The sequence below is a fragment of the Trichomycterus rosablanca genome, chromosome 4, assembly GCF_030014385.1.
Source record: "Trichomycterus rosablanca isolate fTriRos1 chromosome 4, fTriRos1.hap1, whole genome shotgun sequence".
Taxonomy (NCBI): domain Eukaryota; kingdom Metazoa; phylum Chordata; class Actinopteri; order Siluriformes; family Trichomycteridae; genus Trichomycterus; species Trichomycterus rosablanca.
The window spans coordinates 54,019,365-54,046,259 of NC_085991.1; the positions used below are offsets into that span (position 1 = coordinate 54,019,365).

The 26,895-nt window shown below is 46.1% G+C and overlaps 39 non-coding genes across 39 annotated transcripts; 32 read left to right on the forward strand and 7 right to left on the reverse strand.

The window, feature by feature from the left end:
* The first annotated feature begins 7,250 nt into the window (after positions 1–7,250).
* On the forward strand, positions 7,251–7,323 carry trnav-cac (transfer RNA valine (anticodon CAC)). The gene has a single exon. It is a non-coding gene; the product is annotated as a tRNA-Val (tRNA).
* A 104-nt stretch (positions 7,324–7,427) lies between these two features.
* trnav-uac (transfer RNA valine (anticodon UAC)) lies at positions 7,428–7,500 on the forward strand. Its single transcript has one exon. It is a non-coding gene; the product is annotated as a tRNA-Val (tRNA).
* A 108-nt stretch (positions 7,501–7,608) lies between these two features.
* Positions 7,609–7,681, forward strand: trnav-aac (transfer RNA valine (anticodon AAC)). The gene has a single exon. It is a non-coding gene; the product is annotated as a tRNA-Val (tRNA).
* Positions 7,682–9,201: 1,520 nt separating this feature from the next.
* On the forward strand, positions 9,202–9,274 carry trnav-cac (transfer RNA valine (anticodon CAC)). The gene has a single exon. It is a non-coding gene; the product is annotated as a tRNA-Val (tRNA).
* Positions 9,275–9,378: 104 nt separating this feature from the next.
* Positions 9,379–9,451, forward strand: trnav-uac (transfer RNA valine (anticodon UAC)). Its single transcript has one exon. It is a non-coding gene; the product is annotated as a tRNA-Val (tRNA).
* A 350-nt stretch (positions 9,452–9,801) lies between these two features.
* Positions 9,802–9,873, reverse strand: trnag-ucc (transfer RNA glycine (anticodon UCC)). Its single transcript has one exon. It is a non-coding gene; the product is annotated as a tRNA-Gly (tRNA).
* Positions 9,874–10,819: 946 nt separating this feature from the next.
* Positions 10,820–10,892, forward strand: trnav-cac (transfer RNA valine (anticodon CAC)). Its single transcript has one exon. It is a non-coding gene; the product is annotated as a tRNA-Val (tRNA).
* A 104-nt stretch (positions 10,893–10,996) lies between these two features.
* trnav-uac (transfer RNA valine (anticodon UAC)) lies at positions 10,997–11,069 on the forward strand. Its single transcript has one exon. It is a non-coding gene; the product is annotated as a tRNA-Val (tRNA).
* Positions 11,070–11,177: 108 nt separating this feature from the next.
* On the forward strand, positions 11,178–11,250 carry trnav-aac (transfer RNA valine (anticodon AAC)). The gene has a single exon. It is a non-coding gene; the product is annotated as a tRNA-Val (tRNA).
* An 83-nt stretch (positions 11,251–11,333) lies between these two features.
* On the forward strand, positions 11,334–11,405 carry trnad-guc (transfer RNA aspartic acid (anticodon GUC)). Its single transcript has one exon. It is a non-coding gene; the product is annotated as a tRNA-Asp (tRNA).
* Positions 11,406–11,752: 347 nt separating this feature from the next.
* Positions 11,753–11,824, reverse strand: trnag-ucc (transfer RNA glycine (anticodon UCC)). Its single transcript has one exon. It is a non-coding gene; the product is annotated as a tRNA-Gly (tRNA).
* A 946-nt stretch (positions 11,825–12,770) lies between these two features.
* On the forward strand, positions 12,771–12,843 carry trnav-cac (transfer RNA valine (anticodon CAC)). Its single transcript has one exon. It is a non-coding gene; the product is annotated as a tRNA-Val (tRNA).
* Positions 12,844–12,947: 104 nt separating this feature from the next.
* Positions 12,948–13,020, forward strand: trnav-uac (transfer RNA valine (anticodon UAC)). Its single transcript has one exon. It is a non-coding gene; the product is annotated as a tRNA-Val (tRNA).
* Positions 13,021–13,370: 350 nt separating this feature from the next.
* trnag-ucc (transfer RNA glycine (anticodon UCC)) lies at positions 13,371–13,442 on the reverse strand. Its single transcript has one exon. It is a non-coding gene; the product is annotated as a tRNA-Gly (tRNA).
* A 946-nt stretch (positions 13,443–14,388) lies between these two features.
* On the forward strand, positions 14,389–14,461 carry trnav-cac (transfer RNA valine (anticodon CAC)). Its single transcript has one exon. It is a non-coding gene; the product is annotated as a tRNA-Val (tRNA).
* A 283-nt stretch (positions 14,462–14,744) lies between these two features.
* Positions 14,745–14,817, forward strand: trnav-aac (transfer RNA valine (anticodon AAC)). The gene has a single exon. It is a non-coding gene; the product is annotated as a tRNA-Val (tRNA).
* Positions 14,818–16,165: 1,348 nt separating this feature from the next.
* Positions 16,166–16,238, forward strand: trnav-cac (transfer RNA valine (anticodon CAC)). Its single transcript has one exon. It is a non-coding gene; the product is annotated as a tRNA-Val (tRNA).
* Positions 16,239–16,523: 285 nt separating this feature from the next.
* On the forward strand, positions 16,524–16,596 carry trnav-uac (transfer RNA valine (anticodon UAC)). The gene has a single exon. It is a non-coding gene; the product is annotated as a tRNA-Val (tRNA).
* Positions 16,597–16,704: 108 nt separating this feature from the next.
* On the forward strand, positions 16,705–16,777 carry trnav-aac (transfer RNA valine (anticodon AAC)). The gene has a single exon. It is a non-coding gene; the product is annotated as a tRNA-Val (tRNA).
* An 83-nt stretch (positions 16,778–16,860) lies between these two features.
* trnad-guc (transfer RNA aspartic acid (anticodon GUC)) lies at positions 16,861–16,932 on the forward strand. Its single transcript has one exon. It is a non-coding gene; the product is annotated as a tRNA-Asp (tRNA).
* Positions 16,933–18,474: 1,542 nt separating this feature from the next.
* trnav-uac (transfer RNA valine (anticodon UAC)) lies at positions 18,475–18,547 on the forward strand. Its single transcript has one exon. It is a non-coding gene; the product is annotated as a tRNA-Val (tRNA).
* Positions 18,548–18,655: 108 nt separating this feature from the next.
* trnav-aac (transfer RNA valine (anticodon AAC)) lies at positions 18,656–18,728 on the forward strand. Its single transcript has one exon. It is a non-coding gene; the product is annotated as a tRNA-Val (tRNA).
* An 83-nt stretch (positions 18,729–18,811) lies between these two features.
* On the forward strand, positions 18,812–18,883 carry trnad-guc (transfer RNA aspartic acid (anticodon GUC)). The gene has a single exon. It is a non-coding gene; the product is annotated as a tRNA-Asp (tRNA).
* A 347-nt stretch (positions 18,884–19,230) lies between these two features.
* trnag-ucc (transfer RNA glycine (anticodon UCC)) lies at positions 19,231–19,302 on the reverse strand. The gene has a single exon. It is a non-coding gene; the product is annotated as a tRNA-Gly (tRNA).
* A 946-nt stretch (positions 19,303–20,248) lies between these two features.
* On the forward strand, positions 20,249–20,321 carry trnav-cac (transfer RNA valine (anticodon CAC)). The gene has a single exon. It is a non-coding gene; the product is annotated as a tRNA-Val (tRNA).
* A 104-nt stretch (positions 20,322–20,425) lies between these two features.
* trnav-uac (transfer RNA valine (anticodon UAC)) lies at positions 20,426–20,498 on the forward strand. Its single transcript has one exon. It is a non-coding gene; the product is annotated as a tRNA-Val (tRNA).
* Positions 20,499–20,606: 108 nt separating this feature from the next.
* Positions 20,607–20,679, forward strand: trnav-aac (transfer RNA valine (anticodon AAC)). The gene has a single exon. It is a non-coding gene; the product is annotated as a tRNA-Val (tRNA).
* An 83-nt stretch (positions 20,680–20,762) lies between these two features.
* On the forward strand, positions 20,763–20,834 carry trnad-guc (transfer RNA aspartic acid (anticodon GUC)). The gene has a single exon. It is a non-coding gene; the product is annotated as a tRNA-Asp (tRNA).
* A 1,365-nt stretch (positions 20,835–22,199) lies between these two features.
* trnav-cac (transfer RNA valine (anticodon CAC)) lies at positions 22,200–22,272 on the forward strand. The gene has a single exon. It is a non-coding gene; the product is annotated as a tRNA-Val (tRNA).
* A 104-nt stretch (positions 22,273–22,376) lies between these two features.
* On the forward strand, positions 22,377–22,449 carry trnav-uac (transfer RNA valine (anticodon UAC)). Its single transcript has one exon. It is a non-coding gene; the product is annotated as a tRNA-Val (tRNA).
* A 108-nt stretch (positions 22,450–22,557) lies between these two features.
* Positions 22,558–22,630, forward strand: trnav-aac (transfer RNA valine (anticodon AAC)). The gene has a single exon. It is a non-coding gene; the product is annotated as a tRNA-Val (tRNA).
* A 475-nt stretch (positions 22,631–23,105) lies between these two features.
* Positions 23,106–23,177, reverse strand: trnag-ucc (transfer RNA glycine (anticodon UCC)). The gene has a single exon. It is a non-coding gene; the product is annotated as a tRNA-Gly (tRNA).
* A 946-nt stretch (positions 23,178–24,123) lies between these two features.
* On the forward strand, positions 24,124–24,196 carry trnav-cac (transfer RNA valine (anticodon CAC)). Its single transcript has one exon. It is a non-coding gene; the product is annotated as a tRNA-Val (tRNA).
* Positions 24,197–24,481: 285 nt separating this feature from the next.
* trnav-aac (transfer RNA valine (anticodon AAC)) lies at positions 24,482–24,554 on the forward strand. The gene has a single exon. It is a non-coding gene; the product is annotated as a tRNA-Val (tRNA).
* Positions 24,555–24,637: 83 nt separating this feature from the next.
* Positions 24,638–24,709, forward strand: trnad-guc (transfer RNA aspartic acid (anticodon GUC)). The gene has a single exon. It is a non-coding gene; the product is annotated as a tRNA-Asp (tRNA).
* A 347-nt stretch (positions 24,710–25,056) lies between these two features.
* Positions 25,057–25,128, reverse strand: trnag-ucc (transfer RNA glycine (anticodon UCC)). Its single transcript has one exon. It is a non-coding gene; the product is annotated as a tRNA-Gly (tRNA).
* Positions 25,129–26,074: 946 nt separating this feature from the next.
* trnav-cac (transfer RNA valine (anticodon CAC)) lies at positions 26,075–26,147 on the forward strand. Its single transcript has one exon. It is a non-coding gene; the product is annotated as a tRNA-Val (tRNA).
* Positions 26,148–26,251: 104 nt separating this feature from the next.
* Positions 26,252–26,324, forward strand: trnav-uac (transfer RNA valine (anticodon UAC)). Its single transcript has one exon. It is a non-coding gene; the product is annotated as a tRNA-Val (tRNA).
* A 350-nt stretch (positions 26,325–26,674) lies between these two features.
* Positions 26,675–26,746, reverse strand: trnag-ucc (transfer RNA glycine (anticodon UCC)). The gene has a single exon. It is a non-coding gene; the product is annotated as a tRNA-Gly (tRNA).
* Between the last annotated feature and the right edge of the window lie 149 nt (positions 26,747–26,895).

Sequence of the window (26,895 nt, forward strand, 5' to 3'; positions counted from 1 at the left end):
AGACCTGAAATATTTCAGTTGGTGTGCAATGAATCTAAAATATATGAAAGTTTAATTTTTATCATTACATTATGGAAAATAATGAACTTTATCACAATATGCTAATTTTTTGAAAAGGACCTGTGTATATATATAAAAAAAAAAAACTACTCAAACAACATTAAATCATCAAAAACTTCTATCAACTTGATTGATAAGATGATCAAAACTAAAACTCTCAGTCAAAAGAAACTCAATAGGTAAATAAAAACTATTTACATTAATTATTTAACACTTTAGTTCTTTTCATAAACAGTAATACTGATACCTAATTCTCGAACACCTGTCTAAGAATTTTTTTCCCCAATTCAACCTATCTAAGCCACATCCAATCTTAGACATGCTAACATACAATACACCATGTGTCAATAATAGGCTTTCATTTTCATCAGACTTTGAAATTTCTAGGTTAGGTGAGTCTTTGCCATTTTTGACGTATGTTGGTGCTCGGAGTGCGGGCACGCCCAATCAGCACTCGTCCCACCTCACCAAGGCTTAGAAACACCCTTCCTCTATAGATTATCTAGTCTACAACAATTTTCTGCAACACAGGTGTTATCCCCAGGTTTCACTCTCAGTCTCTGGATCTTCCATATGTTCCAAATGTCACTTCAGTGATCCTGTTTAATCAAATAAAAATCACACACAAGCTCACAGTTGACTTTCACTAGTTACTGAGGTGAAAATCTGTCTCATTAAATGTTCTGGATTTTGGTTCAAGATGTACTTTATTACACAGTGTTCAAGGTTTTTTTTCTTCAGTTTGATCAATCAGCTATTTCACACCGTCCAATGTCAGTCGGCTCAATGACGTCCTCTTCTTTTATCAGGTACCCCTCTCCTGGGTCAACACGTTTAGGTGACTTTTATGCAAAAACTCTCTTGTTTTTGTGTGATTATCAGCAAAAGGTCAAGCTGACATTGCCCCTTTAATCTTGCTCTGTGTGTGTGTCAGGGCTGGTTTCAGTTGGTTCTGGCACTCTTCTGCCATGGCTAGCGTGGATCCACGTGGCTCTTTCAGCAACCTTGACGACGGTTTGTGCCGTTAGGAGCACTTGGAACGGATCTAGACACCTCTTGGCTTTCCAGCTTTTTCTCCCGAAGTCTTTTCTGAACTCTTTCACCATCACTCAGTAACCTGGATTTCAGATCATGTAGATAGGTACTCGTTGGTCCTGGAAGGAAGTCTTTCACCTGCTTGTGAACTTCACACAAAACACAGAGGACAGGTTTCGCAATAACTTAACATTTCACTCACGCTCATCCGTGAGTGGCCTTGGAGTTTCTCTGGGCCTGATTCCTGCTTTTGGAGGTCTTGCCAAATAGTATCTCAAAAGGGCTTAGGTTTGTTCTTCCCTTATTCTGGTTCTCATATACATTATTATCACTGGCTGGGCCTTAACCCATGTCAGACCAGTATCTGAACGACATTTTGTCAATTTGTGTGTGTGTGCCATTTTCTCGCTCCACAGCCTCACAGGCTGGGTGATGGGCACATTGTTGTTTTAAATCAATAAATCACATACTCACGACCTGCTGTAATGCTTTGTTGACAAATGGAGTACCATTGTCATTGCCAATTCTTTCACAGATCCCCCACTTTTGGATTATGTCAGTGCTTTTGCTACCGCACTTGCATCCTGTTTTTAATGTCCCACCCTCAGTTGGGAATGCTTCAATCCATTTGGAGAACATATCAATGAAATCAATCTGGAGATGCTGAAATGGTCAATCAGTCGGTGGTTGGGCACTTTAAGGAGTTTTAATTCCCCTACTAACCTTATTTATTTTGCAAATCATGCAGTGTTCACAAAATGTTGGGAGTAATTAGTTAAGCTAGTTAAGCCCTTGGTGTACTAATGTCTTGAGATACTACCTGCATCCCTCCTTTTTGACACACGGTCTCGACCATGTGTCAAATTATCATAATCTAGAAACAATTTTTTTGGGAAGACACGGCTTACCAGTTGGACCATACCAAACCTCGTTCTTTTTGTTACACCCAGCTCGCTTCCACTCGGCCTTTCCTTTTGGCTTGGCGAAGGACTGGATGGCTGTCAGGTCAGCTGAAACAGAAATAATTTTTCCACAACACAAACTATTTATCTACTGTACACTTCACTGCTGCCTTTTCTCAGCCATGTCTGCTCTGTTGTTGCCCTGTGAAATGGGATCAGAACATCAGGTGTCAGCTTCACATTTACATACATCAATAGCTTTTGGAAATAGGATTCCATCCAGAAGTGCAGAAAACAGGTTGTGATGTGTGATAGGTTTACCTAAATAGGTCAAAAGGCCACATATACTTCTTCAAATTCATATCTACTGACAGTAAAAATGTGAACAGTTTTTCCCTTTAGCCAATTTACAATGCTACTAATTCATCAGCTTGGGCTGATAGTTGAGATGTTAGTGATTGTGCTTTAATGGTTTCATTTTTTGTCATTACATCATACCCCACACAGCTTCTTCCTGTTTCTGTGCTTCTGTATGAAGATTCATCAACAAACAGCTCCATATCTGGATTTTGGAGTTTCCTGTCAATCTGGTCTAGGAAAGCAAACTTCATTAACAACATTAAAACAATCATTTGGTTCACCTTCATTTTCTGTAGGAAGAAAAGTATCAGGATTAAATGCATTACATATTTTTATTGTGATATTAGTAGTGGTGTGCGATACTGCAAAATTTGGTATCGATCCGCCCACCACTAGATGTTAGTCATTTCAATTAATACACTGTTATACCTCAGCCATCTAGCTGTCATCTTATCATATCATATACTCTTCAGTTGAGAAACAACATTTATAACCAACAAGGTCAAATTTCAGTAACTTACTAAGTTTATTAAATCATTGACTTCATCAGTGACTTCATTCATCATAATTTATTTATTTATCTAAAATCCATACTTCAAATTGTACTGGTTATCCTGTGTAAATATCCATATGTTTCTGTAAATACTTTATCTTCTTCTTCCTTTTATATTTTGGAGAGTATCAAACAAAATTTTGTTCTACACTAGTATAATGACAATAAAGGTTCTTCTTCATTTACCACTTTTTATTCAGCTGGCACAGCTCTCAAACACATTGGAGACCTGCTACTATAAGGTCTAATTTAGCTTTAAAAAAAAAAATTATTTATTGGTCTTAGTTTACCTCCATGACCCTGGAGTAATACTGACGTCATACACCCTCCTTTTTCATTCACTGTATGAGTGAATGGTCTGTTTGGATCCGGGATTCACAGTTGTTGGTGTTATCTGCAGAGCTCTTTTTGATGTTTCAAAGGCCTTGTCCGCTTAGATGTTCCAACTAAGTGCACTGTGGGCCTGTAGACCCTTCCCATCAGCAATTTCGCTTAAGGGAGCCTCGAGGACTTCATACTTAGAGATGATAGTTCTGCAATAAAATCACATACCTAAGAAAAACATTAGTTGCTTTTTTGTGATTGACATGGGATTTTTCTGAATGGCTTCTATTCTGCCATTTTCTAATCTTTTACCTTCGACAGGAATCAGTTAACCTAGGAATTTAACTTCATGTTTTACTAATTGTAATTTTGAAAGGCTGTCTTTATCTTTGCTAGGTGACATAATAGTTTCACAGTGTCATTTTCACATTTCTCCTTCGTTGGAACATTCAACAAACAATCATTCACTGTTGACCTTTTGGACACAACCAATCATGTCCTTTGTACACATTTGTACACAACTCAACTGTCCTCTCCTCATGAGAGACATAGATCAACTTAGTACAGAAATCAGACATTTCACCTATTCTCCATCACCAAAGTATCCACAATGTCTGTTCAACCATCACATGACAACAGTTCCAACCCTCAAGAACCCAAATCACTCCAGTGATCATTACAACCTTTATACAGTGACACGTTTGGGACGCAGCCTTTTATGTCAATCAGGTGTGGTTAGCCTTCCCTTTCATCAATTCAAAACAAGTCAACTTCAACTTCGCTCCTACTTCCACTCCAAAACAACCTCAGTCTTATCTAAGTTTCTAAAACACTCCTTTTCATACTGGTCATCTGACTCCCCCTCTTGGATCCGTGCAGTGCAATGCAAATCTTCATTTTTCACTTGGTTAGTAAGCAAGTAAGCGTGTTCTTTGAGCTTCAGATTCACTCCATTCATGCTGTGGTTGCAGAGTTGCCACGAATAAACATAAAGTAAGGGTTTAATGTTCATCATTACACCCTGAAAGGAGTTATGTTGGGTAATTTGGATTTTTAGCCCGTCAGTTTCACTGATCAGGGTAATACCTAATTTTTCACATCAGATCTCACCCCAGTCAATTTACTGGACAATGATCTGACAGTAGAAAGGAAAATTTAAAAGGCTCAAGGCCTTGCAAATGGCATTTTGACAGCACTGAATAATATTCAGTAACCGTGACTCCTGTTGCCTTAACTGAATGCATGAATCTTCCACTTTTCTTTGGAATGACCTCAAACTCATCAGTTCTAATGGCTGAACTCCCTTCTCCTGAGTCTACCAAAAACTGTATCTCACTACCATTCACAAACATTAAATTATCATAGACATTTTAAGGTTCAGAATACTTAACATATGTTCCTTCAGGAAAATACTTTTGTTCTATATGTTTTATAGCTACTTGGATCTTATCATTTACATGTAACAGCTATAGGTGTTAGCTTAAGCAATTCTTCTTTGCAAAGCATAGAAAATTCTGACTCACCAGACCCTTTTGGTTTGTCCTCAGTCCGGTCCTCCTCCATCATTCAGTCTTCTCCATAGTTCTCAACTCTTTTAGTCATTTGTTGGCCCAGTGTCCTTCTTTTTGCAAATGAAGCATTTGTTGTTGTCCTTATGACTCCAGGTCACATTTCACTGTGTGACATTGTCTGTTATCCAGTCCATTCTGACATGTGAAATGTCCACGCCCAGCTTCCGACCCATTAGACGTTTTAGTTCATTTGTGGTAGGTCTCAGTTCCACTAAGAACTTTTCTCCTCCAACTTCACGAGGATGTGTCAGTTGTTGGGACACCTCAGGGATGTCATTCTCCGTCCACGGACGATGAACCACCATTGCATGTCCATCAGGTCCTGCTACTTCAATCATGGGAAATGTAGCATGTCTTTATTGTCCATCTTAATTCTTCTTAAAACGATATTCACCAGTCGAGCGAGTGTGAAGGGAGGAAAACATGTTGGATTAGAAGAGGTCCTCTCTGTCTTCACTAGGCGGGTCATAGGTTGTACTTAGCACAGCTGAGCTTCCTGCTTCAGGTTTGGAAGGCAGGTCTAGTAGATTATTACGTGGAGTTCTTGGGCGGTGCTGTTCAGGAGGTGGAATGGCACCCTCATGGCTTCTTGCCTCAGCTTTCTGTTGAACTTGCGCTTGTTTCTGTGCTGGAGGACACGGACCGGGACATCCGTCTAGGTCTGGGTCTGAAACAGATTTAACACACTAGACGTCTGCTTTGTTAGTTTTACATACTGCTTGTAATATATGTGCACGTTTCTTAGACTCAATAACCCGTATACCAAAACCATCACATTAATACATCTCTTTTTCCTCTATTTTTTTTCCTAACAACTTTTCAACATTTTTAATTGTCTTTCACTAAAACTACCTTTGGAAGAAAAACCACACTCTTTTATCCAAAATGCAAATTTAGCCACTGCTGTTTCACCATAATTAACATACATAAACCACACATTTGGTTCATCATACACATCTAACAAAAATTTATGTTTGCTTTTGCCACTCCCCATTATGCCTTGTTGTGTCAATCCACCCAATTTAAATTGTCCATTGTGAATCACCCGAACACATAAATACATCCCGTATTTCGTTAAATATATCCCATATTTAACTTCTATGTTTAGGATTGACTTGTTTTTTCTCCCGGGAGACATATTGCACTAGGTTCGTCAACCTGTGGCAGATTTTCTATCCAAGAAATACTGCTAAACCGAGCCGATATCCCATCGACCCTTGCTGGCCATCCCGACCATCAACAAAATCCAAGTCTAAATTTTGTTACTTTTGTGATTCACCCCGTACAATTATATTTAATATTTAATTTACTTACTGTCTATAAAATGATAGTAACCCCGGAACCAAGGCGGCAGATGAAGTCTGGTCCTGCAACGCAGAATGCCAATTGGGCGTTTCAGATGAAGTAAAGTCCTTCAGGATACTGACGTCTGTATCCCCCAGAACTTCTCAGCCGTCCAAGGAACGGTGTCCCATCTGGTTGGTGCCATGTTGTTGTGGGAATTCAAAATAACCCTTAAAGATTGACACAGACAACCGGGATAATGATAAAAGCAAATAATCAATTTATTACTCAGCTGAGGGCCAACCTCAATGCAAACCGCTCACACAGCTTTACAGAGAGAGAGGGCCCCTCCTGTCTGCCCTATCACAGTATTTATACCCCACTTTACTGCCCCTTCAGGCTAACTCTTCTCAGCGACCCAACTCAAGGTCAACATTCCACATCAAACTTGCTTATCATCCTACAAGAATAGTTAGTTTGTTAGAAACATGGCGTACCTCCACAAGAATGCACCCGTATCAAAACTGCGCATGCACCCCCGCACACACCATCCCGACACCCATGCATTCCCACGGAAGCAAGAAGCCCATGCCAAGGTCAACATATCTCTGCCCCTAAGTAACCTTCCAAAAGTCTCTTCTACCTCTGCTAATTGAACTAAGAAAGCAGAAACTTATAAGTTTGATGCAAATAACTAATAAAATATAAAATTTCCATTCACAGTGCCTTTCTGCAAATCTGCTCTCTCATCTGTAAGTTTCATTTCAAAGTTTCATTGACCATGACTGAGATCTTTCTCACTTGTTGTACTGAATTAGTTTGGAATGGGAGGCTTATGTTACTGAGCCAGTTTGGCCATTTAGCATAAAGCAAAGGCTGCTTGTGGAAGCTGCAGTTTGTGCTTAGCTGTGGGGACTGGGTGCTTGTGTCTTGTGCCGTTTGCCTGGCTTCACACTTTGATGCCATGCTTTTGTGTTGCTGCAAGTGCTACTTTTGCTTTCTCTGCTTTAAAGGCACACAGACACGTGTTTGCTGCTTTAGCTTTTTGTTGTTGGTAAGCCCATGGCCCATGACTTAGTCAGTAGAATTGAGCCAGTTCTTTGGATGAGTGAAGCCTCTGATGAGTGCTGCAACACACGTGGCACTGAGCTGAGGCATGCAGTTTCTGTAGTGTAGTGGTCATCGCGTTCGCCTCACACGCGAAAGGTCCCCGGTTCGAAACCGGGCAGAAACAGTGCTTACCCTTTATGCATCGCTTGATAACTTTCTGCCCATATGTGTGTTTTGAGTCCCTTATTAATCCAGACACTAAGCTGCAGCCAGGAGGTGCCCAACTCAGTTTCTGTAGTGTAGTGGTCATCACGTTGGCTTTACACGCGAAAGGTCCCCGGTTCGAAACCGGGCAGAAGCAGCTGAGACTTTTTATGCTTCGCATGACAACATTCTTCCTTCATCTAGGTTTTGAATTTCAGTTTATTCCAGACACAAAGCTGCAGCCAGAAAGTGCCCCACTCAGTTAGTTTCTGTAGTGTAGTGGTCATCACGTTCGCCTAACACGCGAAAGGTCCCCGGTTCGAAACCGGGCAGAAACATCTTTGCTGCAGGTGGCCTTTCTGTTCACCTCAAGTGGTGAGAGTTTCAGGGAGGTATGCCTAATCGATGCACCTTTTGCTCGTCCTCGTTAGTATAGTGGACAGTATCTCCGCCTGTCACGCGGAAGACCGGGATTCGATTCCCCGACGGGGAGACGGCGTTGTTTTTGCCGCTAAGCGCATGGCATGGAAGAGTGACTAGTCTGCATCTGATTTTCTTTTTGAGTCTTCTCAAACTGCACGTGGCACATTCCTTGAAGGTAACACTGTTTGGTCTTGGTGACATTAAGTAGAACAAGGGCCTTTCCATGAGATTAGAAGAATGGCCACTGTCCCTGTGTACAGCTCCTGTTTGGCTGGATTCTACCACTGAACCACCAATGCTGCACATGCCCAGCTTCAGACCTTCCTGGCTGAGATGGTGGAATTATGTTGCAGCGAGCAATATGAAAGTAGTTGCAAGCTACTTTTTGTTCCCTTGGCACCTGCTGGTTAAAGGGTATGCGTTGGCCGGGAATCTAACCCGGGTCAACTGCTTGGAAGGCAGCTATGCTCACCACTATACCACCAACACAGGCGACAAAAGCACCACCCTGTTAGAACCCGTTGCTGCAAGCAAGTGCTGGTTTTGTCTTTGTGGCTCTGTGAAGGGGAGTTGGTCTCCAAGACTTGTTCTTTGGTGAGTAATTGTGCTAGGAGGTCTTTTAGCAGTCAGCTGATCTCTCTGCATCACATCAACAAAGAGAACAACTGCACAACAGCTTTCACCATCACCCCAGCTGTGTGCCACCACATTATTGGTCTATCAGGACTAGCAGAGAGCTTTCACACCCCTTTCCTCCAATGGCTGCACGGTGAGTTTGCTGATGTCACAGCTGGGATTCAGACAAAGAGCTTTTGAATTTCTGGAAAGGGAGGGGACCAGTAGAAGTGATCAAGTCCTGTGGATGAGTGGAGGCTCCCAGCAAGACCCAGGTTCATTTTAGTGGAATACTGCTTGGACTCCTTCTGCTGCACATTGCAAAGTTTCCAGGGATGCAAGGAGACTCTCATAGCCCTGTGGAAGCAGGAGAACACCTGGGTGCCTTTCTGCAAATCTGCTCTCTCATCTGTAAGTTTCATTTCAAAGTTTCATTGACCATGACTGAGATCTTTCTCACTTGTTGTACTGAATTAGTTTGGAGTGGGAGGCTTATGTTACTGAGCCAGTTTGGCCATTTAGCATAAAGCAAAGGCTGCTTGTGGAAGCTGCAGTTTGTGCTTAGCTGTAGGGACTGGGTGCTTGTGTCTTGTGCCGTTTGCCTGGCTTCACACTTTGATGCCATGCTTTTGTGTTGCTGCAAGTGCTACTTTTGCTTTCTCTGCTTTAAAGGCACACAGACACGTGTTTGCTGCTTTAGCTTTTTGTTGTTGGTAAGCCCATGGCCCATGACTTAGTCAGTAGAATTGAGCCAGTTCTTTGGATGAGTGAAGCCTCTGATGAGTGCTGCAACACAAGTGGCACTGAGCTGAGGCATGCAGTTTCTGTAGTGTAGTGGTCATCACGTTCGCCTCACACGCGAAAGGTCCCCGGTTCGAAACCGGGCAGAAACAATGCTTACCCTTTATGCATCGCTTGATAACTTTCTGCCCATATTTGTGTTTTGAGTCCTTTTTTAATCCAGACACTAAGCTGCAGCCAGGAGGTGCTAGACTCAGTTTCTGTAGTGTAGTGGTCATCACGTTCGCTTTACACGCGAAAGGTCCCCGGTTCGAAACCGGGCAGAAACATCTTTGCTGCAGGTGGCCTTTCTGTTCACCTCAAGTGGAAGAGTGACTAGTCTGCATCTGATTTTCTTTTTGAGTCTTCTCAAACTGCACGTGGCACATTCCTTGAAGGTAACACTGTTTGGTCTTGGTGACATTAAGTAGAACAAGGGCCTTTCCATGAGATTAGAAGAATGGCCACTGTCCCTGTGTACAGCTCCTGTTTGGCTGGATTCTACCACTGAACCACCAATGCTGCACATGCCCAGCTTCAGACCTTCCTGGCTGAGATGGTGGAATTATGTTGCAGCGAGCAATATGAAAGGAGTTGCAAGCTACTTTTTGTTCACTTGGCACCTGCTGGTTAAAGGGTATGCGTTGGCCGGGAATCGAACCCGGGTCAACTGCTTGGAAGGCAGCTATGCTCACCACTATACCACCAACGCAGGCGACAAAAGCACCACCCTGTTAGAACCCGTTGCTGCAAGCAAGTGCTGGTTTTGTCTTTGTGGCTCTGTGAAGGGGAGTTGGTCTCCAATACTTGTTCTTTGGTGAGTAATTGTGCTAGGAGGTCTTTTAGCAGTCAGCTGATCTCTCTGCATCACATCAACAAAGAGAACAACTGCACAACAGCTTTCACCATCACCCCAGCTGTGTGCCACCACATTATTGGTCTATCAGGACTAGCAGAGAGCTTTCACACCCCTTTCCTCCAATGGCTGCACGGTGAGTTTGCTGATGTCACAGCTGGGATTCAGACAAAGAGCTTTTAAATTTCTGGAAAGGGAGGGGACCAGTAGAAGTGATCAAGTCCTGTGGATGAGTGGAGGCTCCCAGCAAGACCCAGGTTCATTTTAGTGGAATACTGCTTGGACTCCTTCTGCTGCACATTGCAAAGTTTCCAGGGATGCAAGAAGACTCTCATAGCCCTGTGGAAGCAGGAGAACACCTGGGTGCCTTTCTGCAAATCTGCTCTCTCATCTGTAAGTTTCATTTCAAAGTTTCATTGACCATGACTGAGATCTTTCTCACTTGTTGTACTGAATTAGTTTAAAGTGGGTGGCTTATGTTACTGAGCCAGTTTGGCCATTTAGCATAATGCAAAGGCTGCTTGTGGAAGCTGCAGTTTGTGCTTAGCTGTAGGGACTGGGTGCTTGTGTCTTGTGCCGTTTGCCTGGCTTCACACTTTGATGCCATGCTTTTGTGTTGCTGCAAGTGCTACTTTTGCTTTCTCTGCTTTAAAGGCACACAGACACGTGTTTGCTGCTTTAGCTTTTTGTTGTTGGTAAGCCCATGGCCCATGACTTAGTCAGTAGAATTGAGCCAGTTCTTTGGATGAGTGAAGCCTCTGATGAGTGCTGCAACACAAGTGGCACTGAGCTGAGGCATGCAGTTTCTGTAGTGTAGTGGTCATCATGTTCGCCTCACACGCGAAAGGTCCCCGGTTCGAAACCGGGCAGAAACAATGCTTACCCTTTATGCATCGCTTGATAACTTTCTGCCCATATTTGTGTTTTGAGTCCCTTTTTAATCCAGACACTAAGCTGCAGCCAGGAGGTGCTAGACTCAGTTTCTGTAGTGTAGTGGTCATCACGTTCGCTTTACACGCGAAAGGTCCCCGGTTCGAAACCGGGCAGAAGCAGCTGAGACTTTTTATGCTTCGCATGACAACATTCTTCCTTCATCTAGGTTTTGAATTTCAGTTTATTCCAGACACAAAGCTGCAGCCAGGAAGTGCCCCACTCAGTTAGTTTCTGTAGTGTAGTGGTCATCACGTTCGCCTAACACGCGAAAGGTCCCCGGTTCGAAACCGGGCAGAAACATCTTTGCTGCAGGTGGCCTTTCTGTTCACCTCAAGTGGTGAGAGTTTCAGGGAGGTATGCCTAATCGATGCCCCTTTTGCTCGTCCTCGTTAGTATAGTGGACAGTATCTCCGCCTGTCACGCGGAAGACCGGGGTTCGATTCCCCGACGGGGAGACGGCATTGTTTTTGCCGCTAAGCGCATGGCATGGAAGAGTGACTAGTCTGCATCTGATTTTCTTTTTGAGTCTTCTCAAACTGCACGTGGCACATTCCTTGAAGGTAACACTGTTTGGTCTTGGTGACATTAAGTAGAACAAGGGCCTTTCCATGAGATTAGAAGAATGGCCACTGTCCCTGTGTACAGCTCCTGTTTGGCTGGATTCTACCACTGAACCACCAATGCTGCACATGCCCAGCTTCAGACCTTCCTGGCTGAGATGGTGGAATTATGTTGCAGCGAGCAATATGAAAGGAGTTGCAAGCTACTTTTTGTTCCCTTGGCACCTGCTGGTTAAAGGGTATGCGTTGGCCGGGAATCGAACCCGGGTCAACTGCTTGGAAGGCAGCTATGCTCACCACTATACCACCAACGCAGGCGACAAAAGCACCACCCTGTTAGAACCCGTTGCTGCAAGCAAGTGCTGGTTTTGTCTTTGTGGCTCTGTGAAGGGGAGTTGGTCTCCAAGACTTGTTCTTTGGTGAGTAATTGTGCTAGGAAGTCTTTTAGCAGTCAGCTGATCTCTCTGCATCACATCAACAAAGAGAACAACTGCACAACAGCTTTCACCATCACCCCAGCTGTGTGCCACCACATTATTGGTCTATCAGGACTAGCAGAGAGCTTTCACACCCCTTTCCTCCAATGGCTGCACGGTGAGTTTGCTGATGTCACAGCTGGGATTCAGACAAAGAGCTTTTAAATTTCTGGAAAGGGAGGGGACCAGTAGAAGTGATCAAGTCCTGTGGATGAGTGGAGGCTCCCAGCAAGACCCAGGTTCATTTTAGTGGAATACTGCTTGGACTCCTTCTGCTGCACATTGCAAAGTTTCCAGGGATGCAAGAAGACTCTCATAGCCCTGTGGAAGCAGGAGAACACCTGGGTGCCTTTCTGCAAATCTGCTCTCTCATCTGTAAGTTTCATTTCAAAGTTTCATTGACCATGACTGAGATCTTTCTCACTTGTTGTACTGAATTAGTTTGGAGTGGGAGGCTTATGTTACTGAGCCAGTTTGGCCATTTAGCATAATGCAAAGGCTGCTTGTGGAAGCTGCAGTTTGTGCTTAGCTGTAGGGACTGGGTGCTTGTGTCTTGTGCCGTTTGCCTGGCTTCACACTTTGATGCCATGCTTTTGTGTTGCTGCAAGTGCTACTTTTGCTTTCTCTGCTTTAAAGGCACACAGACACGTGTTTGCTGCTTTAGCTTTTTGTTGTTGGTAAGCCCATGGCCCATGACTTAGTCAGTAGAATTGAGCCAGTTCTTTGGATGAGTGAAGCCTCTGATGAGTGCTGCAACACAAGTGGCACTGAGCTGAGGCATGCAGTTTCTGTAGTGTAGTGGTCATCACGTTCGCCTCACACGCGAAAGGTCCCCGGTTCGAAACCGGGCAGAAACAATGCTTACCCTTTATGCATCGCTTGATAACTTTCTGCCCATATTTGTGTTTTGAGTCCTTTTTTAATCCAGACACTAAGCTGCAGCCAGGAGGTGCTAGACTCAGTTTCTGTAGTGTAGTGGTCATCACGTTCGCTTTACACGCGAAAGGTCCCCGGTTCGAAACCGGGCAGAAACATCTTTGCTGCAGGTGGCCTTTCTGTTCACCTCAAGTGGAAGAGTGACTAGTCTGCATCTGATTTTCTTTTTGAGTCTTCTCAAACTGCACGTGGCACATTCCTTGAAGGTAACACTGTTTGGTCTTGGTGACATTAAGTAGAACAAGGGCCTTTCCATGAGATTAGAAGAATGGCCACTGTCCCTGTGTACAGCTCCTGTTTGGCTGGATTCTACCACTGAACCACCAATGCTGCACATGCCCAGCTTCAGACCTTCCTGGCTGAGATGGTGGAATTATGTTGCAGCGAGCAATATGAAAGTAGTTGCAAGCTACTTTTTGTTCCCTTGGCACCTGCTGGTTAAAGGGTATGCGTTGGCCGGGAATCTAACCCGGGTCAACTGCTTGGAAGGCAGCTATGCTCACCACTATACCACCAACGCAGGCGACAAAAGCACCACCCTGTTAGAACCCGTTGCTGCAAGCAAGTGCTGGTTTTGTCTTTGTGGCTCTGTGAAGGGGAGTTGGTCTCCACGACTTGTTCTTTGGTGAGTAATTGTGCTAGGAGGTCTTTTAGCAGTCAGCTGATCTCTCTGCATCACATCAACTAAGAGAACAACTGCACAACAGCTTTCACCATCACCCCAGCTGTGTGCCACCACATTATTGGTCTATCAGGACTAGCAGAGAGCTTTCACACCCCTTTCCTCCAATGGCTGCACGGTGAGTTTGCTGATGTCACAGCTGGGATTCAGACAAAGAGCTTTTGAATTTCTGGAAAGGGAGGGGACCAGTAGAAGTGATCAAGTCCTGTGGATGAGTGGAGGCTCCCAGCAAGACCCAGGTTCATTTTAGTGGAATACTGCTTGGACTCCTTCTGCTGCACATTGCAAAGTTTCCAGGGATGCAAGGAGACTCTCATAGCCCTGTGGAAGCAGGAGAACACCTGGGTGCCTTTCTGCAAATCTGCTCTCTCATCTGTAAGTTTCATTTCAAAGTTTCATTGACCATGACTGAGATCTTTCTCACTTGTTGTACTGAATTAGTTTGGAGTGGGAGGCTTATGTTACTGAGCCAGTTTGGCCATTTAGCATAATGCAAAGGCTGCTTGTGGAAGCTGCAGTTTGTGCTTAGCTGTAGGGACTGGGTGCTTGTGTCTTGTGCCGTTTGTCTGGCTTCACACTTTGATGCCATGCTTTTTTGTTGCTGCAAGTGCTACTTTTGCTTTCTCTGCTTTAAAGGCACACAGACACGTGTTTGCTGCTTTAGCTTTTTGCTGTTGGTAAGCCCATGGCCCATGACTTAGTCAGTAGAATTGAGCCAGTTCTTTGGATGAGTGAAGCCTCTGATGAGTGCTGCAACACAAGTGGCACTGAGCTGAGGCATGCAGTTTCTGTAGTGTAGTGGTCATCACGTTCGCCTCACACGCGAAAGGTCCCCGGTTCGAAACCGGGCAGAAACAATGCTTACCCTTTATGCATCGCTTGATAACTTTTTAATCCAGACACTAAGCTGCAGCCAGGAGGTGCTAGACTCAGTTTCTGAAGTGTAGTGGTCAAGTGTAGTGGCCAGCCAAACAGCCAAATCACGTTTGCTTTACACGCGAAAGGTCCCCGGTTCGAAACCGGGCAGAAGCAGCTGAGACTTTTTATGCTTCGCATGACAACATTTTTCCTTCATCTAGGTTTTGAATTTCAGTTTATTCCAGACACAAAGCTGCAGCCAGGAAGTGCCCCACTCAGTTAGTTTCTGTAGTGTAGTGGTCATCACGTTCGCCTAACACGCGAAAGGTCCCCGGTTCGAAACCGGGCAGAAACATCTTTGCTGCAGGTGGCCTTTCTGTTCACCTCAAGTGGTGAGAGTTTCAGGGAGGTATGCCTAATCGATGCCCCTTTTGCTCGTCCTCGTTAGTATAGTGGACAGTATCTCCGCCTGTCACGCGGAAGACCGGGGTTCGATTCCCCGAAGGGGAGACGGCATTGTTTTTGCCGCTAAGCGCATGGCATGGAAGAGTGACTAGTCTGCATCTGATTTTCTTTTTGAGTCTTCTCAAACTGCACGTGGCACATTCCTTGAAGGTAACACTGTTTGGTCTTGGTGACATTAAGTAGAAAAAGGGCCTTTCCATGAGATTAGAAGAATGGCCACTGTCCCTGTGTACAGCTCCTGTTTGGCTGGATTTCAGATTGCCTCAGATGCTCACCACTATACCACCAACGCAGGCGACAAAAGCACCACCCTGTTAGAACCCGTTGCTGCAAGCAAGTGCTGGTTTTGTCTTTGTGGCTCTGTGAAGGGGAGTTGGTCTCCAAGACTTGTTCTTTGGTGAGTAATTGTGCTAGGAGGTCTTTTAGCAGTCAGCTGATCTCTCTGCATCACATCAACAAAGAGAACAACTGCACAACAGCTTTCACCATCACCACAGCTGTGTGCCACCACATTATTGGTCTATCAGGACTAGCAGAGAGCTTTCACACCCCTTTCCTCCAATGGCTGCACGGTGAGTTTGCTGATGTCACAGCTGGGATTCAGACAAAGAGCTTTTGAATTTCTGGAAAGGGAGGGGACCAGTAGAAGTGATCAAGTCCTGTGGATGAGTGGAGGCTCCCAGCAAGACCCAGGTTCATTTTAGTGGAATACTGCTTGGACTACTTCTGCTGCACATTGCAAAGTTTCCAGGGATGCAAGGAGACTCTCATAGCCCTGTGGAAGCAGGAGAACACCTGGGTGCCTTTCTGCAAATCTGCTCTCTCATCTGTAAGTTTCATTTCAAAGTTTCATTGACCATGACTGAGATCTTTCTCACTTGTTGTACTGAATTAGTTTGGAGTGGGAGGCTTATGTTACTGAGCCAGTTTGGCCATTTAGCATAAAGCAAAGGCTGCTTGTGGAAGCTGCAGTTTGTGCTTAGCTGTAGGGACTGGGTGCTTGTGTCTTGTTCCGTTTGCCTGGCTTCACACTTTGATGCCATGCTTTTGTGTTGCTGCAAGTGCTACTTTTGCTTTCTCTGCTTTAAAGGCACACAGACACGTGTTTGCTGCTTTAGCTTTTTGTTGTTGGTAAGCCCATGGCCCATGACTTAGTCAGTAGAATTGAGCCAGTTCTTTGGATGAGTGAAGCCTCTGATGAGTGCTGCAACACAAGTGGCACTGAGCCGAGGCATCCAGTTTCTGTAGTGTAGTGGTCATCACGTTCGCCTCACACGCGAAAGGTCCCCGGTTCGAACCCGGGCAGAAGCAGCTGAGACTTTTTATGCTTCGCATGACAACATTCTTCCTTCATCTAGGTTTTGAAGTTCAGTTTATTCCAGACACAAAGCTGCAGCCAGGAAGTGCCCCACTCAGTTAGTTTCTGTAGTGTAGTGGTCATCATGTTCGCCTCACACGCGAAAGGTCCCCGGTTCGAAACCGTGCAGAAACAATGCTTACCCTTTATGCATCGCTTGATAACTTTCTGCCCATATGTCTGTTTTGAGTCCCTTTTTAATCCAGACACTAAGCTGCAGCCAGGAGGTGCCCAACTCAGTTTCTGTAGTGTAGTGGTCATCACGTTAGCTTTACACGCGAAAGGTCCCCGGTTCGAAACCGGGCAGAAACAGCTGAGACTTTTTATGCTTCGCATGACAACATTCTTCCTTCATCTAGGTTTTGAATTTCAGTTTATTCCAGACACAAAGCTGCAGCCAGGAAGTGCCCCACTCAGTTAGTTTCTGTAGTGTAGTGGTCATCACGTTCGCCTAACACGCGAAAGGTCCCCGGTTCGAAACCGGGCAGAAACATCTTTGCTGCAGGTGGCCTTTCTGTTCACCTCAAGTGGTGAGAGTTTCAGGGAGGTATGCCTTATCGATGCCCCTTTTGCTCGTCCTCGTTAGTATAGTGGACAGTATCTCCGCCTGTCACGCGGAAGACCGGGGTTCGATTCCCCGACGGGGAGACGGCATTGTTTTTGCCGCTAAGCGCATGGCATGGAAGAGTGACTAGTCTGCATCTGATTTTCTTTTTGAGTCTTCTCAAACTGCACGTGGCACATTCCTTGAAGGTAACACTGTTTGGTCTTGGTGACATTAAGTAGAACAAGGGCCTTTCCATGAGATTAGAAGAATGGCCACTGTCCCTGTGTACAGCTCCTGTTTGGCTGGATTCTACCACTGAACCACCAATGCTGCACATGCCCAGCTTCAGACCTTCCTGGCTGAGATGGTGGAATTATGTTGCAGCGAGCAATATGAAAGGAGTTGCAAGCTACTTTTTGTTCACTTGGCACCTGCTGGTTAAAGGGTATGCGTTGGCCAGGAATCGAACCCGGGTCAACTGCTTGGAAGGCAGCTATGCTCACCACAATACCACCAACGCAGGCGACAAAAGCACCACCCTGTTAGAACCCGTTGCTGCAAGCAAGTGCTGGTTTTGTCTTTGTGGCTCTGTGAAGGGGAGTTGGTCTCCAAGACTTGTTCTTTGGTGAGTAATTGTGCTAGGAGGTCTTTTAGCAGTCAGCTGATCTCTCTGCATCACATCAACAAAGAGAACAACTGCACAACAGCTTTCACCATCACCCCAGCTGTGTGCCACCACATTATTGGTCTATCAGGACTAGCAGAGAGCTTTCACACCCCTTTCCTCCAATGGCTGCACGGTGAGTTTGCTGATGTCACAGCTGGGATTCAGACAAAGAGCTTTTGAATTTCTGGAAAGGGAGGGGACCAGTAGAAGTGATCAAGTCCTGTGGATGAGTGGAGGCTCCCAGCAAGACCCAGGTTCATTTTAGTGGAATACTGCTTGGACTCCTTCTGCTGCACATTGCAAAGTTTCCAGGGATGCAAGGAGACTCTCATAGCCCTGTGGAAGCAGGAGAACACCTGGGTGCCTTTCTGCAAATCTGCTCTCTCATCTGTAAGTTTCATTTCAAAGTTTCATTGACCATGACTGAGATCTTTCTCACTTGTTGTACTGAATTAGTTTGGAATGGGAGGCTTATGTTACTGAGCCAGTTTGGCCATTTAGCATGAAGCAAAGGCTGCTTGTGGAAGATGCAGTTTGTGCTTAGCTGTGGGGACTGGGTGCTTGTGTCTTGTGCCGTTTGCCTGGCTTCACACTTTGATGCCATGCTTTTGTGTTGCTGCAAGTGCTACTTTTGCTTTCTCTGCTTTAAAGGCACACAGACACGTGTTTGCTGCTTTAGCTTTTTGTTGTTGGTAAGCCCATGGCCCATGACTTAGTCAGTAGAATTGAGCCAGTTCTTTGGATGAGTGAAGCCTCTGATGAGTGCTGCAACACAAGTGGCACTGAGCTGAGGCATGCAGTTTCTGTAGTGTAGTGGTCATCACGTTCGCCTCACATGCGAAAGGTCTCCGGTTCGAAACCGGGCAGAAACAATGCTTACCCTTTCTGCATCGCTTGATAACTTTCTGCCCATATGTTTGTTTTGAGTCCCTTTTTAATCCAGACACTAAGCTGCAGCCAGGAGGTGCCCATCTCAGTTTCTGTAGTGTAGTGGTCATCACGTTGGCTTTACACGCGAAAGGTCCCCGGTTCGAAACCGGGCAGAAGCAGCTGAGACTTTTTATGCTTCGCATGACAACATTCTTCCTTCATCTAGGTTTTGAATTTCAGTTTATTCCAGACACAAAGCTGCAGCCAGGAAGTGCCCCACTCAGTTAGTTTCTGTAGTGTAGTGGTCATCACGTTCGCCTAACACGCGAAAGGTCCCCGGTTCGAAACCGGGCAGAAACATCTTTGCTGCAGGTGGCCTTTCTGTTCACCTCAAGTGGTGAGAGTTTCAGGGAGGTATGCCTAATCGATGCCCCTTTTGCTCGTCCTCGTTAGTATAGTGGACAGTATCTCCGCCTGTCACGCGGAAGACCGGGGTTCGATTCCCCGACGGGGAGACGGCATTGTTTTTGCCGCTAAGCGCATGGCATGGAAGAGTGACTAGTCTGCATCTGATTTTCTTTTTGAGTCTTCTCAAACTGCACGTGGCACATTCCTTGAAGGTAACACTGTTTGGTCTTGGTGACATTAAGTAGAACAAGGGCCTTTCCATGAGATTAGAAGAATGGCCACTGTCCCTGTGTACAGCTCCTGTTTGGCTGGATTCTACCACTGAACCACCAATGCTGCACATGCCCAGCTTCAGACCTTCCTGGCTGAGATGGTGGAATTATGTTGCAGCGAGCAATATGAAAGGAGTTGCAAGCTACTTTTTGTTCCCTTGGCACCTGCTGGTTAAAGGGTATGCGTTGGCCGGGAATCGAACCCGGGTCAACTGCTTGGAAGGCAGCTATGCTCACCACAATACCACCAACGCAGGCGACAAAAGCACCACCCTGTTAGAACCCGTTGCTGCAAGCAAGTGCTGGTTTTGTCTTTGTGGCTCTGTGAAGGGGAGTTGGTCTCCAAGACTTGTTCTTTGGTGAGTAATTGTGCTAGGAGGTCTTTTAGCAGTCAGCTGATCTCTCTGCATCACATCAACAAAGAGAACAACTGCACAACAGCTTTCACCATCACCCCAGCTGTGTGCCACCACATTATTGGTCTATCAGGACTAGCAGAGAGCTTTCACACCCCTTTCCTCCAATGGCTGCACGGTGAGTTTGCTGATGTCACAGCTGGGATTCAGACAAAGAGCTTTTAAATTTCTGGAAAGGGAGGGGACCAGTAGAAGTGATCAAGTCCTGTGGATGAGTGGAGGCTCCCAGCAAGACCCAGGTTCATTTTAGTGGAATACTGCTTGGACTCCTTCTGCTGCACATTGCAAAGTTTCCAGGGATGCAAGGAGACTCTCATAGCCCTGTGGAAGCAGGAGAACACCTGGGTGCCTTTCTGCAAATCTGCTCTCTCATCTGTAAGTTTCATTTCAAAGTTTCATTGACCATGACTGAGATCTTTCTCACTTGTTGTACTGAATTAGTTTGGAGTGGGAGGCTTATGTTACTGAGCCAGTTTGGCCATTTAGCATAATGCAAAGGCTGCTTGTGGAAGCTGCAGTTTGTGCTTAGCTGTAGGGACTGGGTGCTTGTGTCTTGTGCCGTTTGCCTGGCTTCACACTTTGATGCCATGCTTTTGTGTTGCTGCAAGTGCTACTTTTGCTTTCTCTGCTTTAAAGGCACACAGACACGTGTTTGCTGCTTTAGCTTTTTGTTGTTGGTAAGCCCATGGCCCATGACTTAGTCAGTAGAATTGAGCCAGTTCTTTGGATGAGTGAAGCCTCTGATGAGTGCTGCAACACAAGTGGCACTGAGCTGAGGCATGCAGTTTCTGTAGTGTAGTGGTCATCACGTTCGCCTCACAAGCGAAAGGTCCCCGGTTCGAAACCGGGCAGAAACAATGCTTACCCTTTATGCATCGCTTGATAACTTTCTGCCCATATTTGTGTTTTGAGTCCCTTTTTAATCCAGACACTAAGCTGCAGCCAGGAGGTGCCCGACTCAGTTTCTGTAGTGTAGTGGTCATCACGTTCGCTTTACACGCGAAAGGTCCCCGGTTCGAAACCGGGCAGAAGCAGCTGAGACTTTTTATGCTTCGCATGACAACATTCTTCCTTCATCTAGGTTTTGAATTTCAGTTTATTCCAGACACAAAGCTGCAGCCAGGAAGTGCCCCACTCAGTTAGTTTCTGTAGTGTAGTGGTCATCACGTTCGCCTAACACGCGAAAGGTCCCCGGTTCGAAACCGGGCAGAAACATCTTTGCTGCAGGTGGCCTTTCTGTTCACCTCAAGTGGTGAGAGTTTCAGGGAGGTATGCCTAATCGATGCCCCTTTTGCTCGTCCTCGTTAGTATAGTGGACAGTATCTCCGCCTGTCACGCGGAAGACCGGGGTTCGATTCCCCGACGGGGAGACGGCATTGTTTTTGCCGCTAAGCGCATGGCATGGAAGAGTGACTAGTCTGCATCTGATTTTCTTTTTGAGTCTTCTCAAACTGCACGTGGCACATTCCTTGAAGGTAACACTGTTTGGTCTTGGTGACATTAAGTAGAACAAGGGCCTTTCCATGAGATTAGAAGAATGGCCACTGTCCCTGTGTACAGCTCCTGTTTGGCTGGATTCTACCACTGAACCACCAATGCTGCACATGCCCAGCTTCAGACCTTCCTGGCTGAGATGGTGGAATTATGTTGCAGCGAGCAATATGAAAGGAGTTGCAAGCTACTTTTTGTTCCCTTGGCACCTGCTGGTTAAAGGGTATGCGTTGGCCGGGAACCGAACCCGGGTCAACTGCTTGGAAGGCAGCTATGCTCACCACAATACCACCAACGCAGGCGACAAAAGCACCACCCTGTTAGAACCCGTTGCTGCAAGCAAGTGCTGGTTTTGTCTTTGTGGCTCTGTGAAGGGGAGTTGGTCTCCAAGACTTGTTCTTTGGTGAGTAATTGTGCTAGGAGGTCTTTTAGCAGTCAGCTGATCTCTCTGCATCACATCAACAAAGAGAACAACTGCACAACAGCTTTCACCATCACCCCAGCTGTGTGCCACCACATTATTGGTCTATCAGGACTAGCAGAGAGCTTTCACACCCCTTTCCTCCAATGGCTGCACGGTGAGTTTGCTGATGTCACAGCTGGGATTCAGACAAAGAGCTTTTAAATTTCTGGAAAGGGAGGGGACCAGTAGAAGTGATCAAGTCCTGTGGATGAGTGGAGGCTCCCAGCAAGACCCAGGTTCATTTTAGTGGAATACTGCTTGGACTCCTTCTGCTGCACATTGCAAAGTTTCCAGGGATGCAAGAAGACTCTCATAGCCCTGTGGAAGCAGGAGAACACCTGGGTGCCTTTCTGCAAATCTGCTCTCTCATCTGTAAGTTTCATTTCAAAGTTTCATTGACCATGACTGAGATCTTTCTCACTTGTTGTACTGAATTAGTTTGGAGTGGGTGGCTTATGTTACTGAGCCAGTTTGGCCATTTAGCATAATGCAAAGGCTGCTTGTGGAAGCTGCAGTTTGTGCTTAGCTGTAGGGACTGGGTGCTTGTGTCTTGTGCCGTTTGCCTGGCTTCACACTTTGATGCCATGCTTTTGTGTTGCTGCAAGTGCTACTTTTGCTTTCTCTGCTTTAAAGGCACACAGACACGTGTTTGCTGCTTTAGCTTTTTGTTGTTGGTAAGCCCATGGCCCATGACTTAGTCAGTAGAATTGAGCCAGTTCTTTGGATGAGTGAAGCCTCTGATGAGTGCTGCAACACAAGTGGCACTGAGCTGAGGCATGCAGTTTCTGTAGTGTAGTGGTCATCACGTTCGCCTCACACGCGAAAGGTCCCCGGTTCGAAACCGGGCAGAAACAATGCTTACCCTTTATGCATCGCTTGATAACTTTCTGCCCATATTTGTGTTTTGAGTCCCTTTTTAATCCAGACACTAAGCTGCAGCCAGGAGGTGCCCGACTCAGTTTCTGCAGTGTAGTGGTCATCACGTTCGCTTTACACGCGAAAGGTCCCCGGTTCGAAACCGGGCAGAAGCAGCTGAGACTTTTTATGCTTCGCATGACAACATTCTTCCTTCATCTAGGTTTTGAATTTCAGTTTATTCCAGACACAAAGCTGCAGCCAGGAAGTGCCCCACTCAGTTAGTTTCTGTAGTGTAGTGGTCATCACGTTCGCCTAACACGCGAAAGGTCCCCGGTTCGAAACCGGGCAGAAACATCTTTGCTGCAGGTGGCCTTTCTGTTCACCTCAAGTGGTGAGAGTTTCAGGGAGGTATGCCTAATCGATGCCCCTTTTGCTCGTCCTCGTTAGTATAGTGGACAGTATCTCCGCCTGTCACGCGGAAGACCGGGGTTCGATTGCCGCTAAGCGCATGGCATGGAAGAGTGACTAGTCTGCATCTGATTTTCTTTTTGAGTCTTCTCAAACTGCACGTGGCACATTCCTTGAAGGTAACACTGTTTGGTCTTGATGACATTAAGTAGAACAAGGGCCTTTCCATGAGATTAGAAGAATGGCCACTGTCCCTGTGTACAGCTCCTGTTTGGCTGGATTCTACCACTGAACCACCAATGCTGCACATGCCCAGCTTCAGACCTTCCTGGCTGAGATGGTGGAATTATGTTGCAGCGAGCAATATGAAAGGAGTTGCAAGCTACTTTTTGTTCACTTGGCACCTGCTGGTTAAAGGGTATGCGTTGACCGGGAATCGAACCCGGGTCAACTGCTTGGAAGGCAGCTATGCTCACCACTATACCACCAACGCAGGCGACAAAATCACCACCCTGTTAGAACCCGTTGCTGCAAGCAAGTGCTGGTTTTGTCTTTGTGGCTCTGTGAAGGGGAGTTGGTCTCCAAGACTTGTTCTTTGGTGAGTAATTGTGCTAGGAGGTCTTTTAGCAGTCAGCTGATCTCTCTGCATCACATCAACAAAGAGAACAACTGCACAACAGCTTTCACCATCACCCCAGCTGTGTGCCACCACATTATTGGTCTATCAGGACTAGCAGAGAGCTTTCACACCCCTTTCCTCCAATGGCTGCACGGTGAGTTTGCTGATGTCACAGCTGGGATTCAGACAAAGAGCTTTTAAATTTCTGGAAAGGGAGGGGACCAGTAGAAGTGATCAAGTCCTGTGGATGAGTGGAGGCTCCCAGCAAGACCCAGGTTCATTTTAGTGGAATACTGCTTGGACTCCTTCTGCTGCACATTGCAAAGTTTCCAGGGATGCAAGAAGACTCTCATAGCCCTGTGGAAGCAGGAGAACACCTGGGTGCCTTTCTGCAAATCTGCTCTCTCATCTGTAAGTTTCATTTCAAAGTTTCATTGACCATGACTGAGATCTTTCTCACTTGTTGTACTGAATTAGTTTAAAGTGGGTGGCTTATGTTACTGAGCCAGTTTGGCCATTTAGCATAATGCAAAGGCTGCTTGTGGAAGCTGCAGTTTGTGCTTAGCTGTAGTGACTGGGTGCTTGTGTCTTGTGCCGTTTGCCTGGCTTCACACTTTGATGCCATGCTTTTGTGTTGCTGCAAGTGCTACTTTTGCTTTCTCTGCTTTAAAGGCACACAGACACGTGTTTGCTGCTTTAGCTTTTTGTTGTTGGTAAGCCCATGGCCCATGACTTAGTCAGTAGAATTGAGCCAGTTCTTTGGATGAGTGAAGCCTCTGATGAGTGCTGCAACACAAGTGGCACTGAGCTGAGGCATGCAGTTTCTGTAGTGTAGTGGTCATCACGTTCGCCTCACACGCGAAAGGTCCCTGGTTCGAAACCAGGCAGAAACAATGCTTACCCTTTATGCATCGCTTGATAACTTTCTGCCCATATGTCTGTTTTGAGTCCCTTTTTAATCCAGACACTAAGCTGCAGCCAGGAGGTGCCCAACTCAGTTTCTGTAGTGTTGTGGTCATCACGTTGGCTTTACACGCGAAAGGTCCCCGGTTCGAAACCGGGCAGAAGCAGCTGAAACTTTTTATGCTTCGCATGACAACATTCTTCCTTCATCTAGGTTTTGAATTTCAGTTTATTCCAGACACAAAGCTGCAGCCAGGGAGTGCCCCACTCAGTTAGTTTCTGTAGTGTAGTGGTCATCACGTTCGCCTAACACGCGAAAGGTCCCCGGTTCGAAACCGGGCAGAAACATCTTTGCTGCAGGTGGCCTTTCTGTTCACCTCAAGTGGTGAGAGTTTCAGGGAGGTATGCCTAATCGATGCCCCTTTTGCTCGTCCTCGTTAGTATAGTGGACAGTATCTCCGCCTGTCACGCGGAAGACCGGGGTTCGATTCCCCGACGGGGAGACGGCATTGTTTTTGCCGCTAAGCGCATGGCATGGAAGAGTGACTAGTCTGCATCTGATTTTCTTTTTGAGTCTTCTCAAACTGCACGTGGCACATTCCTTGAAGGTAACACTGTTTGGTCTTGGTGACATTAAGTAGAACAAGGGCCTTTCCATGAGATTAGAAGAATGGCCACTGTCCCTGTGTACAGCTCCTGTTTGGCTGGATTCTACCACTGAACCACCAATGCTGCACATGCCCAGCTTCAGACCTTCCTGGCTGAGATGGTGGAATTATGTTGCAGCGAGCAATATGAAAGGAGTTGCAAGCTACTTTTTGTTCACTTGGCACCTGCTGGTTAAAGGGTATGCGTTGGCCGGGAATCGAACCCGGGTCAACTGCTTGGAAGGCAGCTATGCTCACCACTATACCACCAACGCAGGCGACAAAAGCACCACCCTGTTAGAACCCGTTGCTGCAAGCAAGTGCTGGTTTTGTCTTTGTGGCTCTGTGAAGGGGAGTTGGTCTCCAATACTTGTTCTTTGGTGAGTAATTGTGCTAGGAGGTCTTTTAGCAGTCAGCTGATCTCTCTGCATCACATCAACAAAGAGAACAACTGCACAACAGCTTTCACCATCACCCCAGCTGTGTGCCACCACATTATTGGTCTATCAGGACTAGCAGAGAGCTTTCACACCCCTTTCCTCCAATGGCTGCACGGTGAGTTTGCTGATGTCACAGCTGGGATTCAGACAAAGAGCTTTTAAATTTCTGGAAAGGGAGGGGACCAGTAGAAGTGATCAAGTCCTGTGGATGAGTGGAGGCTCCCAGCAAGACCCAGGTTCATTTTAGTGGAATACTGCTTGGACTCCTTCTGCTGCACATTGCAAAGTTTCCAGGGATGCAAGAAGACTCTCATAGCCCTGTGGAAGCAGGAGAACACCTGGGTGCCTTTCTGCAAATCTGCTCTCTCATCTGTAAGTTTCATTTCAAAGTTTCATTGACCATGACTGAGATCTTTCTCACTTGTTGTACTGAATTAGTTTGGAGTGGGAGGCTTATGTTACTGAGCCAGTTTGGCCATTTAGCATAAAGCAAAGGCTGCTTGTGGAAGCTGCAGTTTGTGCTTAGCTGTAGGGACTGGGTGCTTGTGTCTTGTGCCGTTTGCCTGGCTTCACACTTTGATGCCATGCTTTTGTGTTGCTGCAAGTGCTACTTTTGCTTTCTCTGCTTTAAAGGCACACAGACACGTGTTTGCTGCTTTAGCTTTTTGTTGTTGGTAAGCCCATGGCCCATGACTTAGTCAGTAGAATTGAGCCAGTTCTTTGGATGAGTGAAGCCTCTGATGAGTGCTGCAACACAAGTGGCACTGAGCTGAGGCATGCAGTTTCTGTAGTGTAGTGGTCATCACGTTCGCCTCACACGCGAAAGGTCCCCGGTTCGAAACCGGGCAGAAACAATGCTTACCCTTTATGCATCGCTTGATAACTTTCTGCCCATATTTGTGTTTTGAGTCCTTTTTTAATCCAGACACTAAGCTGCAGCCAGGAGGTGCTAGACTCAGTTTCTGTAGTGTAGTGGTCATCACGTTCGCTTTACACGCGAAAGGTCCCCGGTTCGAAACCGGGCAGAAACATCTTTGCTGCAGGTGGCCTTTCTGTTCACCTCAAGTGGAAGAGTGACTAGTCTGCATCTGATTTTCTTTTTGAGTCTTCTCAAACTGCACGTGGCACATTCCTTGAAGGTAACACTGTTTGGTCTTGGTGACATTAAGTAGAACAAGGGCCTTTCCATGAGATTAGAAGAATGGCCACTGTCCCTGTGTACAGCTCCTGTTTGGCTGGATTCTACCACTGAACCACCAATGCTGCACATGCCCAGCTTCAGACCTTCCTGGCTGAGATGGTGGAATTATGTTGCAGCGAGCAATATGAAAGGAGTTGCAAGCTACTTTTTGTTCCCTTGGCACCTGCTGGTTAAAGGGTATGCGTTGGCCGGGAATCGAACCCAGGTCAACTGCTTGGAAGGCAGCTATGCTCACCACTATACCACCAACGCAGGCGACAAAAGCACCACCCTGTTAGAACCCGTTGCTGCAAGCAAGTGCTGGTTTTGTCTTTGTGGCTCTGTGAAGGGGAGTTGGTCTCCAAGACTTGTTCTTTGGTGAGTAATTGTGCTAGGAGGTCTTTTAGCAGTCAGCTGATCTC